Here is a 14,275-nt window from a genome sequence, read left to right on the forward strand (position 1 = left end):
CAGGACTCCCCGCCGAGGCACCTGCGCCCGCTAACCTCGGGGCCACCGGGCCGCGCCGCCGCTCACAGCCGGCTCCCTCCCGCCTACCTGGCCCAGACCCAGCCCCGGCGCCGCCACAAGCTAGGCCACTGAAGAAAGAGCGTTCAGGTCTCCAGAGGGCTTCTCTAGCGACAAAATGGTGACTCCGTGCACAAGATAGGCATCCACTGCCAGGGCGAGGCCACGGGCGGCGCGGGACTGAGTGGGATGTGCAGGCGCAAGGCGACGGACAGTCTGTGGGCTCGGCCATGCAGGTTGGGCCAGGTGGAGTGTAATCTTTGCTTGAGGCCAGTGGTGGGAGTCAGCTGCTTGGGAGGCGGCGCAAGGGGCGTGGCCAGAATGTTGGGACCCAATAGGTATGTAGTCCTCCTGTAGGGTGGGGGGGATGAGGAAGGGGGCGTGGCTTTGAGGGTTGGGTCAGGCTGAAGCAAGGTGTGGTTGCAGGTCTCTGGTGAGGCTTGTGGGAGACTCTGAGACCTAGGCCTGCTATGACAGGAAGCAGAGCAGTGGACTGAGTCTGAGGCTTGGAATTTATGGATGTCTGGACTCAGACATCTTCCCTGGCCTGACACCTGAGGCACACTGCTTCTCTTCTGGGAGCCTCAATTTTCACTATTGTTATTCTCCTATTATTTCGCTTTGAAATATTGAGGGTTTATTTCCATTAAAAAAACAAACCGTTATGAATGGCAATACTCATCTCTTGGCACTGCTGTGTAGATCCAATGAAGAGCCCTTCCCATAGTTCGTAGCATATAGCAAATGCTCAGATACAATTGTTATTTGTGTTGTTGCCCTTCTTTTATTACAGAGAAATGAGTGCTTTCGGTATCCATCATCTGATTTCTTTATATCTTAAAAGTATCTTTACATGGGGGCTGGCGATTTAGTTCAGCGGCATAAGCACCTGCCTTGCAAGTGGGGAGTCATGAGTTCCTTCCTTGGTACCGATAAAAAAAAGGATCTCTACATGTTAATATAACATATTAATATGTAACACTTACAGGTGTCAGGCCAGGGCCCCTTTGAGACGCTTTACATATGTTAATTCTTACAAGAGTGTGAGTTAGGAATTATCTTCATTTTCATAGCTGTGTGATCCTAGACACCAAAATTAAATACCTTTTCCAATAACAAAGCAGTGGACAGAATTTTAACCCAGTGGGCCCAACACCAACATCTCTGTTAACTAACCCATAATTAGCACAGCACTGCTGCAGTTCTGCTTTGGATTTTTCACATGAGTGAGGCATGAAATTGTTCATGGGAGGTTGCACAGGTAGCTAGAAACATTTTGTGTCAGGGTGCACTAGAGGATCAGATTTAATTTGTGTGTGTGACAGATAAGGATTTACAAAGGAGGCTTAGGAAGGCCATCTGCAGAGTCCGGTGGAGAAGAAGGCAAAAGGGCCAGGTGCTCATTGGAGATGCAAAATGTCAACACATAAGTCTAAGGCCCGGAGCTCACAGCAGAGTCCTGGTAGAGTCTCTGGCAGGAAGCAGAAGACTCTGTGCTAGGATCCTGGAAATGACACCTATGTTGATGGCAAGGACTCAAACTCTTCTGAAGGGGCAGAAGCCAGACTTTCTCCTTTCCCTTATTACTGCCTCCAGGATGCACTATTGGTTGACCACCACACACAGGGAAGGTCTTCCATCTTCAATGAGTTGGTAATCTACACACAAACATAAAACTGTGACAAAACAATCACCTAGGTGTTCTTTGCTTGTTGGCTGTTAGTTTTTTGAGACAGGATTTTCTTTGGAGTTCAGGCTGGCCTTGAACTCACTGCGTTGCTCAAGCTAGTCTCAAACTCAGATTTTGCTGCCTCGGCCTCCCAAGTGCTGAGTTTACAGGTGTGCACCACCACACCCAGTTCCTCCTTCATTTGAATGCACTTATTCCATCATTCTTGCCATTTTCTTCTGAATCAATTCTGGAAGTCCTCTTATAAGGATCTTTAGTTTTGCTGTTGTGGCTGACTCAAGGTCTTGAATCAGTTCAAACTATTCACCTTTCAATGATCATTTTGATTTTGGAGAAGAGTCAGAAGTCACAAGGGTTCAGATCTGGTGAATGAGGTGGATGAAGACACACCATAATGTATTTATGAACTGTTCTTCCCATTGGATGGTACGCAGCAGCAGCACTCACTATATTTTTATCTCAATTTGTAAAGACACTCGCAAAAGAGGACTTCCAAACTGCTCCAAAAATTGCAAGAACAAATGGAGAAGTTTGTTTGAAGCAAGGAGGTGTATTTTATTTAATTTATTTTCAGAATGTGTTTCTTAAGGAGGATTAATGAGTATGTATCTCTTATTGTAGTAAATTTAAAGAATTTGAATGTTAGCTGTATATTTGCATCAGCCCTTGTACTTCTTCCTTGGGGTTATTAAGTAAACATCTGCATATTCAGTGTCATTTATACAAAATGATTGGGAAAAGAAGTGTTTTGAATTTCTGATTTTTTATTTATTGGAGAACTTGCATAGACATAATAAGTTGTCTTTAGGATGGGACCCAAGTCTAAACGTGAAATTTATTTATAGTTTATATATACTTCATACTCCAAGCCTGGAGATAATTTTATACAATATTTGTATTAATTTTGTGATTAACGTGTGTATTGTGTTGTTTCTCTGGTGTGGGAAATTGAAAATGTAGATAAGGAATAAAATAAAATAGATATTTGAACATTTTCTAATGAGATGGGGAATTACGGATGGAGGAGGAAGAAAGGAAGAAGGGAAATGAAAAAAGTGATGAGAAAAGAAGGAAACAATCCTTCCATAAATAAGGAGGGGAAGGGAGTTGAAGGAAAGGGAGGGGAATGGAGAAAAAAAAAGATTCATATCATGTATGATACAAATTTCCCACGATTAACATGATCATTATTTACATCTAAAATGTACCTATATTCTTAATTAAATAACATTTTGTGTTTGAAACAAAATTTGTTTTTGTGGAATTTCTCAATTTGGCACTACATCAGTACTCAAAAGTTTTGGATTTTGAAGCATTTCAGACTTCAGATTCAGATTAGGAATTTTGAGCCTATACTTGGATAGCAATTTGATAAATATCCCTCTACTTAAGCTTCTTGCTGAGAGCATGAGAGCAGTGTCTTTGTCTCTACTGGTGTCATAGTTTATGTCAGTGTCCCTCCCAAGCATCATCCAATAATGAATGCGGCCAAATCCAGTATTTCTGCTTGGTTCATGGTCTAGCACTCAGATTGGTTGTATGAGTGCTACACCTGCCCAGACGTGGAGCCAGCATACAGTGCACCAGAGGGAAGAAGGCGTGTCTCTCTCTTTTGCTGTTCATGCTTGCTGTTTGCAGCCACGATTAACTGCTTCCCCTCAACCATGTCACTTTGCCTTGGAGCCAACTGAGTAGTGATTGAAACCTCTGACCTGTAAGAAATAAATCTTTCCTTCTTGTATGTTGGGTGTCAGGTATTTCGAATCAACAACCAATGAAAAGTAACTCACACAACTGGTAATCAGTGTTTCTCAATACCCAACTCAATCCCTGACACAAGAAAGGTGTGCTGTTGTTGACAGAAAGAAAACCAGCAGTGGCAAACAATTATAGATTTGTATCACACAGAATTTCACTGCTTCCAAGGCTCTGCATTGAAATGAGGTCTCATCAGTTTTCCTCTCTGTAGGCACTAAGCTTGTTATTTCTTTTGCTTTATTATAGCAAATAATGCTCCTCTGTCCATGTTCCATTCTCCCTTTGGTCTTAAAAATCAATTGTAAGCTGTAATACAATCTCATGCTGGGCATGGAAGTCAGGACCTCCTGCATGCTAGGCAAGTGCTCTACCCTCAAGATACGTTCCAGTCCTCCCTTTCTTATTGCTGGACATTAGGCCATGGGAATGTACTGCAGTTTTAGCCCCAATCTGACTGAAGTTATTTGACAGGACACTGTAACTACTCAACTGAACCTAGTAAAACCAGAAAATTGAGTGCCAATTATAAAATTTTGCAATAAGGCACTGAGTTTGGGAATGTTTTGTTATACAACAATGGCTAATGAGCAAGATAGGAGCAAGAGAGGCATTATTCACAATAACCAAGGCAAACAATCAGTCTAGGTATGTGTCAGCAAGAGAATGGGCAAAGCAAATGTGGCATGCACATGTGCACACATGCACACACACACACACACACACACACACACACACACACACCTTGTTCAACCATAAAAAAGAATGAAATCCAGTCATATGCAGAAAAATTCAGGGAAGTGGAGGATATCATGTTAAACAAAATAATTCAGACAGACAAATATTGCATGTTTTCTCTCATACGTGAAAACTAAAAAATAAAGTAGAAGAGGGGCTATACAGGCCTGGGAGGAGAGTTAGAATAGATCAAGAAGATAGGAGAGGAATTGACAAACTTGACCAATACACAGTATATGTATATATGAAAATATCATAATGAATCCCCTTACTCTATACAACTAGTATGTGTCAATAATTATAATGTGTAAAAAGGAAAAGAAATGGATCAAATTTTAAAGAATGTGGGCATTTACATGCTAATGTATATGCTGCATAATCCCTTGCTAATCCCATGCACCTGGGAGGGGGGTTTGCAGGTAATAGGAGTGCAGTGATTGCTGGGCAAACGTCATTGGCCATATTCAAGGCTCAGACACTTGCATGTGGAACATGAATCAAGAGATCCAAGGCTAAGGAGCTAAATGATAGAAGGTCCCCTTGCCCCAAGCCATGTACTATTGCAAAAAGATCCCCTGCCTTCATAGGGTAGGGAGGTAGCTGCCAGACACCAGGAACAGGGTCTGCATGCTGAGTCTCCTATTGTAGAAATGACCTTGTACAGATCTGTTCACTTTTCCACACTTAGTTTTCTCACTTACAAATGATCACTTATGTTAGCAGCAGTATAGAGACTGGAGGTGGGAAACAGCATTTCCATGGTGTTCATGAGTTAGAGGTGGCCAGAGGAAACTCTTTTGCAGCATCTTCTTCAGCCTTGGATCTTTGGCCATCAAGGATGAAGAACAAGGCTCTTGTTTCCCTAAGGAAAACAAGAGGACAATGGGTGGTCCTGCAGTAGGAATGAGCAGAGGCGTAAATCAGGTCACCATGCTGGGGAGCTTTGAAGTTTCATCATTGAATCCTCTAATTTTTCTTTTTGTTTGTCTCTCAATCATTGTTTTGGTAATTATGGTAATATTTACATATTTCAAAAAGTACAACAAACAAGGAGAAAAATTAGAAACATTTGCTCGTTTTCTATGTAGAGAGGTAACTATCTTTGGTACATTGTTTAGCCTCCCTTTTCCTGTTAACAATTTATTGTAGATGTGGTTTCAGGGTGATTAATTTAGGTTTACATCACTGTAACAGGAATCAGTGAAATATGAATTAGAATTCTAACAGGCATTAAGGACAGCAGCCCCAAAATGGAGTCAGGAAGTCCAAAATGGAGCCTGCCGAGTTGTGACCTACCAGGGACCTTATAAAAATATCTGCTGACTGTCTTGCAGTTTGCTGGGACGTGTCAAGAGCATGATCATGCAGGACATTGGCTGAAGGGTACATGGGCTGTGCATGGGCAGTGTGTGAACACTTGTTGGCCTGTTTTGTGGACTCAACAAAGATTTTGTTGGGTGAGGTAACAAAATTAGAGAATGTACATGTTGAAGACATCAGCAACAGTGGTAGGCAGAGTGGAACAGAGCAGAAAACCACTGTTCTTGATGTATAATTCTTACACAGGTTGTTATCTCATATTTACATTCTTGTGCAGTGCTCTAAACTGTTCATATGAGTTCACCTGTGCTAAGTCATGGTTATATAACTGTACCCCACTGTGTGCCTGTGCAGACAAGCAGGGTCATGTCCTAAGTTGTCTTTAGGTGTCCCTGAACTGTGAAGCAGTCTGAGTGGTTCCCCACAACAATACATAGATTGAACCCTGAAAAGTAGGTAGTCTTCCATAGGGTAGCTCTTTTCTAAACCCATTAACAACTTCTAGATAAAGGCTCCCACATGGGTATCCTACTCAGAACCTGCTCCTTAATGGTGGGAACTTTACTCCCTTGCCTTTATATCTATCAGAGTGGATGAGGCTAAGGGGTAAATTACTTGTGAAGTGCCCAAAGACAGCTGGGAGGCAGACCTCAGCACATCAGCAGCAGCAGGCAGCAGGCAGGAAGAGTTGTGTCTTTATTGGCCAGCCTCTGTATATGTTGTTATGTTTACATTCTTGCATGCTGGCCTCCCAGTGGTGCCACAGGCTGATGACCAAGCCTATACCACAAGGATCGCTGAGGGACAATTACAATCCAAAGCCTCATACACACAAACAAGAAGCATTTCTCATGTGTGCATCACTCAGGGGCCAACACTGGTGTCCAACTAATGTCACCTGCACTTCCCTCCCCTCAGTGGGACACTGCACTTCTTACAGCAGAGGAAAAAGAATTTTTACTAATTATTCAATGTCAACTACAAAAAATAGATGTCTAAAGAAATCGTACATGGGAAACCGTGTTGCAATTCAGGTGCACCCCCTTAAGGCAGCCCCATAAAACAAATGCAGTGAAGTTTGTTGTAGAGGATTCCCAGAGTTATTTTCAGACACAGCTCCATGATTACACAGACTCCTGAGTCACATGTGCATCTGACTGTTAGTTAACAAGGATGTTCCTAAGTGAGAGGTGTTGGAGGAGGAGGTGAAGATGTTCATTTGTTCTCTAAGTCTAGGGAATATCCTTCAGTTTCACCTTCAGCGGGTTTGCATACAGTCCTGTAGCCATTTCCTGACTTACCTCAGAAAGTCTTAGCTTTCCTGACTTTGTTTTACTGTCTTTCACAGCCCTGACTCTTAAGGCTTCTAGTGGGTAGTGACATGTGTCACTTGCATTCGTATCTCACAAATATTTTCTCCTTGTGCAAACCCTAGTCAGGATCCTCTCGTCACCTGACATTGTCTGAGAAGTCTCCACAAAGAGGAGATGGGGACCTCCACTCATCCAGGGACTGGTGCAGAGGTTCCAGTCTTGTCATGGAGGAGAATTGCTATGTATCCCTATGAGAGGCTCAGGTAAATTTGGTAAGCAGATTCAAAGATGCAGGCAGTCAGAACAGAGTGCAGGTGCTCAGAGAATGAGGCCCATTATGGTCTTGGGCTGGGCAGCTTCTGTGTTATGGGGGAATGGAAATCTGTGGAATTTATGACTCTATAGAAGGCAGGGGTTCAAGTTATAGGCAATAGGCAATGGCCCATTTTCTAGGTAAAAGGCAAAAGAAGGCCCAGTTTAAAGCCTTATTTTATTTTGAAGACAGTGGAATTTTTTTAAGTGAGTTTCTTGGAAGGAAAAAAGGACATTGTGACTTTGGATACATTTGTATTCTGAAGCTGGGATTTCCCAGGAACCATCTCTGGCTATACCTGACCTTCACATTTACCAGTCCTCTGGACACATCTTCGCAAACCAAATTGTGCTGTCCCAGCAGCATTCCACTGAGATTCTGGGTTCTGCATTCTTTACCTTAAACACAATGCATTTGTAAAACTTCCTCCAGAACAAACACTCATATGGCCTAATATAGCACAAAGTCCCTGGAGTGAACAGAAGTTAATCTAGTTTAAGTTAATCTGTTATCCATATCTGGGTCAAATGGGACCAGCAATCCTCATTTTTTGAGGAATCTCCACACTGATTTCCACAGGAATGCACCAATCTATGCCCCCACCAGCAGTGGAGAAGCTTCCTTTTTGGCCACAACATCTCTAACATTTCTTATTGGTTGATTTCTTGACATAAACATTCTTTTCAGGGTGAGGTGGAATCTCAATGTTGTTTTAATTTTTCACCTATATTTATTTCATATTTCTCACTCTCAGATCATTTTTGGCTGCTGTGTTCATATCTGCATTATCCAGTTTTAGCAAGTGTCCTGCTAAGCCAGTTGGCCACAAGCCTCCATCCCTGATGTCTGATCACCCTTAACATCCGATTGGCTCCTCATCCTCCACCATCACGCAGCTCATGCCTGTTCAGCCTGGCTTGCCCTCTGCAAGCATCCCATTAGGCTGTCAGGAAACAGCTCCCTTCCATCTGCTGCTCACTCTTAGTGTTGTCAGCTCCCTGACCTGACCCTGGCCTGCAGCTGTACATCCCTAATTTTCCTAGGTGCATGTGGAGTTCTCTGTCCTCCACTGGTGAACCCCTCACAGTGGCACCTGCCTCTTTCAGGAAGCTCCCTATATTGTGACAAACTCCTTGACAACACAAACGGGGCCAAAGTGGTGGCACAGAAGACTGTGGCAACTTCCTGAATGAACTAAGTCAAGAAAAGCCCTGGGTGCAGCTGCGTACTGCTTCCATGGTTGGTTGTACTGTCCCCATCCCAGGACAATTTTTCTCAAGATCAGGAGAATCTCAGGTGCAGTTAAAACTGCATATGTTTAGAGCATACAAAAATAACAAGTGCTCTCTGTCACAGTGTACATCTAAAGGTTAAACAGTAGTAAAATATTTCAACATCTCTTTAAAGTTGGTTATGGTACTTAAAGTTTGATCTACATCTACAGGAATTTATTAAATAAGCATTTTGTTACTGCGTAAATAATATATAATTGTATTGGTTAATAACTATATATATATATATATATATATATATATATATATATATCTTATTGTATTGATGACTCTAAACTACAGTTGTAGGTGAGATCTGGTGTATGTAGGAGAGATGGCAACCAGAGGAAGTTGATTAGGTTGATGACTTTGTCCCACTCCATTTGTGTGCACATGTGGGTTTGATTCTGAGAGATGCTGTGTGCAGAAGGTCCCTAAAGTGATGTTTGCACAGTGACAGGGCTTGGTTGGTTGGCTGGCTTTGTCTTCTGCAAAAAGTATTAACCAGCATCCCTCTCTTTTTTTTTTATTTAAGAGGAAAAAGAGAAAAACACAAAACAAACCAAAGCGGTGTTAGGGTACACGTAATACAGAACTACAAAAAAACAAAAAAACAAACAAAAAAAAACCCATAACAGTAAGAAATCACCTGTTAGTAGATTACATATTATCATCTTGAAAATAGTTCCTCAAATCACAGTATCAAAGAATACAAGGTGGACATTCAAATAGGGAGACTGCAAACACACACTTGCTGTTATATCCGTTAGAGCTCTTTTTCTTTTTTTTCCCTCTCTTTTTTACAACAAAATTTACACATTTTGGATTTTATTACTCCTTAGTGCTTATTACTTTTTTTGGGGGGGGAAGAATACAGTCAAATATGGCAAAACAAAGCTGTCAGTCAATACCAAGGATAGACATAGCACATGGTGTAAAACAGAGTACAAGTTTATCAACAATGGTTATCAACGTTGTCCCTTGTTTCCTTAAAAAGAATTGTCTATCTCATTAGATATTATAAAGTTGGACAAAACAGTAGATAACAAGACCAATAAAACTTAGGCATTGTAAACATTACAGGACTTCCAAAGAAGACAATAGTCAAACCAGAATGGGTATCTTAGTGAATCTTATTGTCTTCAAAGTAGTTGCCTATGTCTTCAAACTTGATACTATCATATAGAATGGAAGAGAGTCTAATCAGTCAAAACAAGATCGTGGGAGTACTACAGGACTTCAAAACAAGTTAATAGGAAATCAAAAAGAGTTACTATTTATATATCCTAATTTTTTGAATTTTTTCTTTAATTAAGACAAACATAAGAAATGACTAAATAATTTTTTAAAACAATAAGGGGGAGATTGAGATAAAACAGGACATAACAATATAACAATAGAGGTCACAGCATGATTGTTTCAACAACCTAGTACTTCACCACCATATAACCCGACTTAATAGTAGTTACCATAGTGTCTGTCTTTTTCCTTGAAATATTTGGATAAAACTTCATATACTCTAGTTTCAAATATTTTCATATCAAGGAGCCCAGAATAAAGCCTTTCTAATTAATGAGTGAAAACTTTATAAGGCTTCAAGGCCACCTAATGGGGAATCATGATTACCACAAATTTTTATATATTTGAATCATTACTTACATTAGGGAAACTATTCGGTATTCACACATGCGAGATTGATTTATTTCACTTAGGAGTATGGTCTCAAGCTGCACCCATTTATTGATAAATATCTCAATGTGATCCTTCTTTATAGCTGAATAATCCTCCATTGTATAGAAATACCACAACTTTTTTATCCATTCCTCAGTTGATGGACACTTGGGTTGTTTCCAAGATCTGGCGATTACAAATTGTGCTGCTATAAACATAGGTGCACATATATCACTGTGGTATGATGCTTTCAGTTCTTCTGGGAATATGCCTAGAAGTGGAATAGCTGGAATAAATGGGATTTCCAGTCCCAACTTTTTGAGAACTCTCCAGACAGATCTCCACAAAGGCTGTACCAGTCTACACTCCCACCAGCAGTGCAGGAGAGTTCCTTTTTCCCCACAGCCTCTCCAGCATTTGTTGTCCGTTTTCTTGATCCTGGCCATTCTTTCAGGAGTGAGATTGTATCTCAGTGTGGTTTTAATTTGCATTTCTCTAATGACCAATGATGATGAGCATTTTTTCATGTATTTATTTGCCATTTGCATTTCTTCATCTGAGAATTGCGTATTCATCTCAGATGCCCATTTTTGGATTGGATCTTTGAATTTTGGAGGTCTGAGTTTCTTTAATTCTTTATATGTTTTAGACAAGAGGCCCTTGTCTGAGAGAGAGTTCACTAAAATCTTTTCCCAGTTTGTGGGTTTTCTTTTCACTATGCTGGAGATTTCTTTTGACATGCAGAAACTTTTTAATAAGAAGTGGTCCCAGTTATTGATTCTTGGAAGTATTTCCCGTGCGGTTTGAGTCCTGTTCATGAATTCTTTACCTACTCCTATGTCTCCAAGGTTTCTACCTAATTTGTCTTCCAATAGATTTGGTGTTTCTGTTTTAATATTCAGATCTTTGACCCATTTAGATTTTAATTTAGTAAATGGTGAGACACATGGGTCTAGCTTTAGTTTTCGGCAAATGGAGAGCCAGTTTTTCCAGCACCATTTATTAAAGAGACTGTCGTTCTTCCAGTGAACCTGCTTGGCTCCTTTATCAAAGATAAGGTGGTTGAGAGTGTTCGTAGTTGTGGTTGTATCTTCTAATCTATTCCACTGATCTTCGGCTCTGTTTTGATTCCAATACCATGTTGATTTTACTACTGTTGCTTTGTGGTATAACTTCAAGTCAGGGATTGTGATGCCTCCTGCTTTGTCTTTGCTGCTTAGAATTGCCTTTGCGATTCTAGGTCTCTTCTGGTTCCAGATGAAATTTAGGAGTGATTTCTCTAGATCTATAAGGTTTGTTGATGGTATTTCTATTGGGATTGCATTGAATCTGTATAACAGTTTTGGGAGAATGGCCATTTTCACAATGTTTGTTCTTCCTATCCATGAGCAATGGATGTCTTTCCATTTTCTGATATCATCTTCAATTTCCTTTTTCAGTGTATTATAATTTTCACTGTATAAGTCTTTCACTTCTTTCGTAAGAGTAATTCCTAAATATTTCATTTTTTTTGCTTGCTAATGTGAATAGTCCAGTTTCTCTTATTTCCCTCTCTGTAATTTTGTTGTTCATGTATAGGAATGCTACTGATTTCTGAGTATTGATTTTGTATCCAGCCACATTACTGAATTTATTTATTGTATCTAAGAGTATTTCAATGGAGTTTAGGGGGTCTTCTATGTAGAGTATCATGTCATCTGCAAACAATGATAATTTAACTTCTTCTTTTCCTATCTTTACCCCTTTTATTTCTCTTTCTTGCCTAATTGCTCTGGCTAGTACTTCCAGTACTATATTAAATAGGAGTGGTGATAAAGGACATCCTTGTCTTGTGCCCGATTTTAAAGTAAAGGCTTTCAATTTTTGGCCATTTATTATGATGCTGGCTGTTGGTTTGTCATAAATGGCCTTTATTATATTGAGGTAAAGACCATTTATTCCAATTTTCTGTAAAGTTCTTATCATGAATAAGTGTTGGACCTTATCGAAGGCTTTTTCTGCATCTATAGAAATGATCGTGTGATTCTTATTTTTGGCTTTATTGATATGGTGGATTACATTTATTGATTTGCATATGTTGAACCATCCTTGCATTCCTGGGATGAATCCCACGTGGTCATGGTGTATAATCTTCTTGATGATTTGCTGGATCCTATTTGCCAATATTTTATTGAGGATTTTTGCATCTGTGTTCATTAGGGAGATCGGTCTATAGTTCTCTTTTATAGTTGGGTCTTTCTCAGGTTTTGGTACTAGAGTAATATTTGCTTCCAGGAATGACTTAGGAAGGATTGCTTCTCTTTCAATTTCATTGAATAGTTTGAGGAATGTCGGCATTAGGTCTTCTTTATATTTCTTGTAGAATTCTGCAGTGAATCCATCTGGGCCTGGGCTCTTCTTTGTGGGTAAGGACTTAATTACATTTTCAATTTCATTAGCAGAGATTGGGTTATTCAACAGTTTTATATCCTCTTGATCTAGCTTTGGTACTTCATATGCTTCTAAGAATCTGTCTATTTCATCTGTGTTATCAAACTTTTGAGAGTAGAGGTTTTCGAAATAGGTGTTGATGATCCTCTGTATTTCTATACCAGCATCCCTCTCACTCAGCCCAGCTGCACCAGGACCCCTCTCTAGTCCAGTATTGTAGTTCACAGAATGGCCAGGAGGTGGCGGCGGAGCAGCGAGTCAACTTTGACAAGTTTTGTAGGAAGACAGCAAGGAAAGTGCAGCTTTGGTTACAAGGAATAATAAAGGAAAATGTTGAATTCAATGAAATTTCATAAATGAAATGAACATTCACATTTTATGCTCTTTTCTGGCTGCTTCTCCTCTCCTCCCCCAAGATAAATCCTATCCAGAGATTAGTTTGTCCTGTTTTTATCAGTTATACATATGCATGTGCATTTATATCCATATATGTACTGTTACAGTTTGTGTTTTTTGAGGGTCTGACTTTTTCATTTATCTTTATGTTTGCGAGATTTACACACTGACTCATTCACAAAGCCATTACATTATGACCTGCTTCGTGTAGTTGTAGATGTCTTTCTTCTCATGGCTCTGTGTTTCTCACCTTCATTTGTTCCTTCTCCTGGCTGCTCTCTTCCCCTCACAGGTTGATTGCCATCTTGAACTGTATAGTGAGACTCTGTCTCAAAAAGACAAAAAACCATTAAGTCAACGAAAACACTGGGGATTGCATTTGTTACTGTGGATCATCTTATGCTTTTGGGCTACTGTTTTCAGCTTTGAATTATACTAAATCTGATACATGAAACAGACCAACAGGTGACTTGAGTATTGCATGAGTTGCTCAGAAATGAATGCAGTATGAGCCAACCTTTGACAAACTATCAGTGTGCATGCAACAGCCAAGATAACACTAATTGTGTGAAAGCATACCAAATGCAAACCTTCACTTTTTAATAACAGGTTGAATCATTGAAAGCTTTGTGATTGAGTTTTTCTCTCAAGCAAAATATGTCAATGGATGAGCAGTTTTTTCTAAACTAAAACTTCAGTTCAGTATTCAGATCTAGTTGCAGTGTAGGCAGTGCAATAAATAATTGGGTTTTGACTTGCAGTATGGGCCCTTGTTCTCTAAAAGGTTTCCCCTAACTGATCCAGGAGACCAGAAGTGTGAGGATTCCTTGCCCAGGTCTCCTGTCTGGCCTCTGGCACTCACTGGGGTCCCAGGCATGGACAGGGCATTCAAACAGGGTCTGATTAATCAGCTCACACAAGGCAGATCCCAGCCTCAACATCAGTTCACTGGAAACTGTGAGAATCAACAACTAAGTTTGGGACACAGCCAATCAGAGCTCTGCTGAACTTGTAGTAGCAACAGCTGATTCATCTAGCTCTTTCCCCTAAAACACAGAAAGTGGAACATTCACACACTCACCCTGCAAATGGTCAGCTTTGTGGGGCCTCTGGGCTTCACTGGGGAGTGGGGAGCTGCAAAGTGTGGGTCTGTAGGCTACTGGTTTCCATGGTGTAAAAGGGGACAGTCTCTAAAGAGTTCACATCACTGCAGAACTGACCCTAAATTGGGTGTGGCTTGGATCCAGTCCCTCTTTTTTCCTACTGCCTCATGTGCCACACAAACCCATCAGGTGGAGTGTAGTTTGAGGCTCCCCAGACC

The sequence above is a fragment of the Cavia porcellus genome, unplaced genomic scaffold, assembly GCF_034190915.1.
Source record: "Cavia porcellus strain 051 isolate PalLab524CR breed Dunkin Hartley unplaced genomic scaffold, mCavPor4.1 scaffold_34, whole genome shotgun sequence".
NCBI classification, from domain to species: Eukaryota; Metazoa; Chordata; class Mammalia; order Rodentia; family Caviidae; genus Cavia; species Cavia porcellus.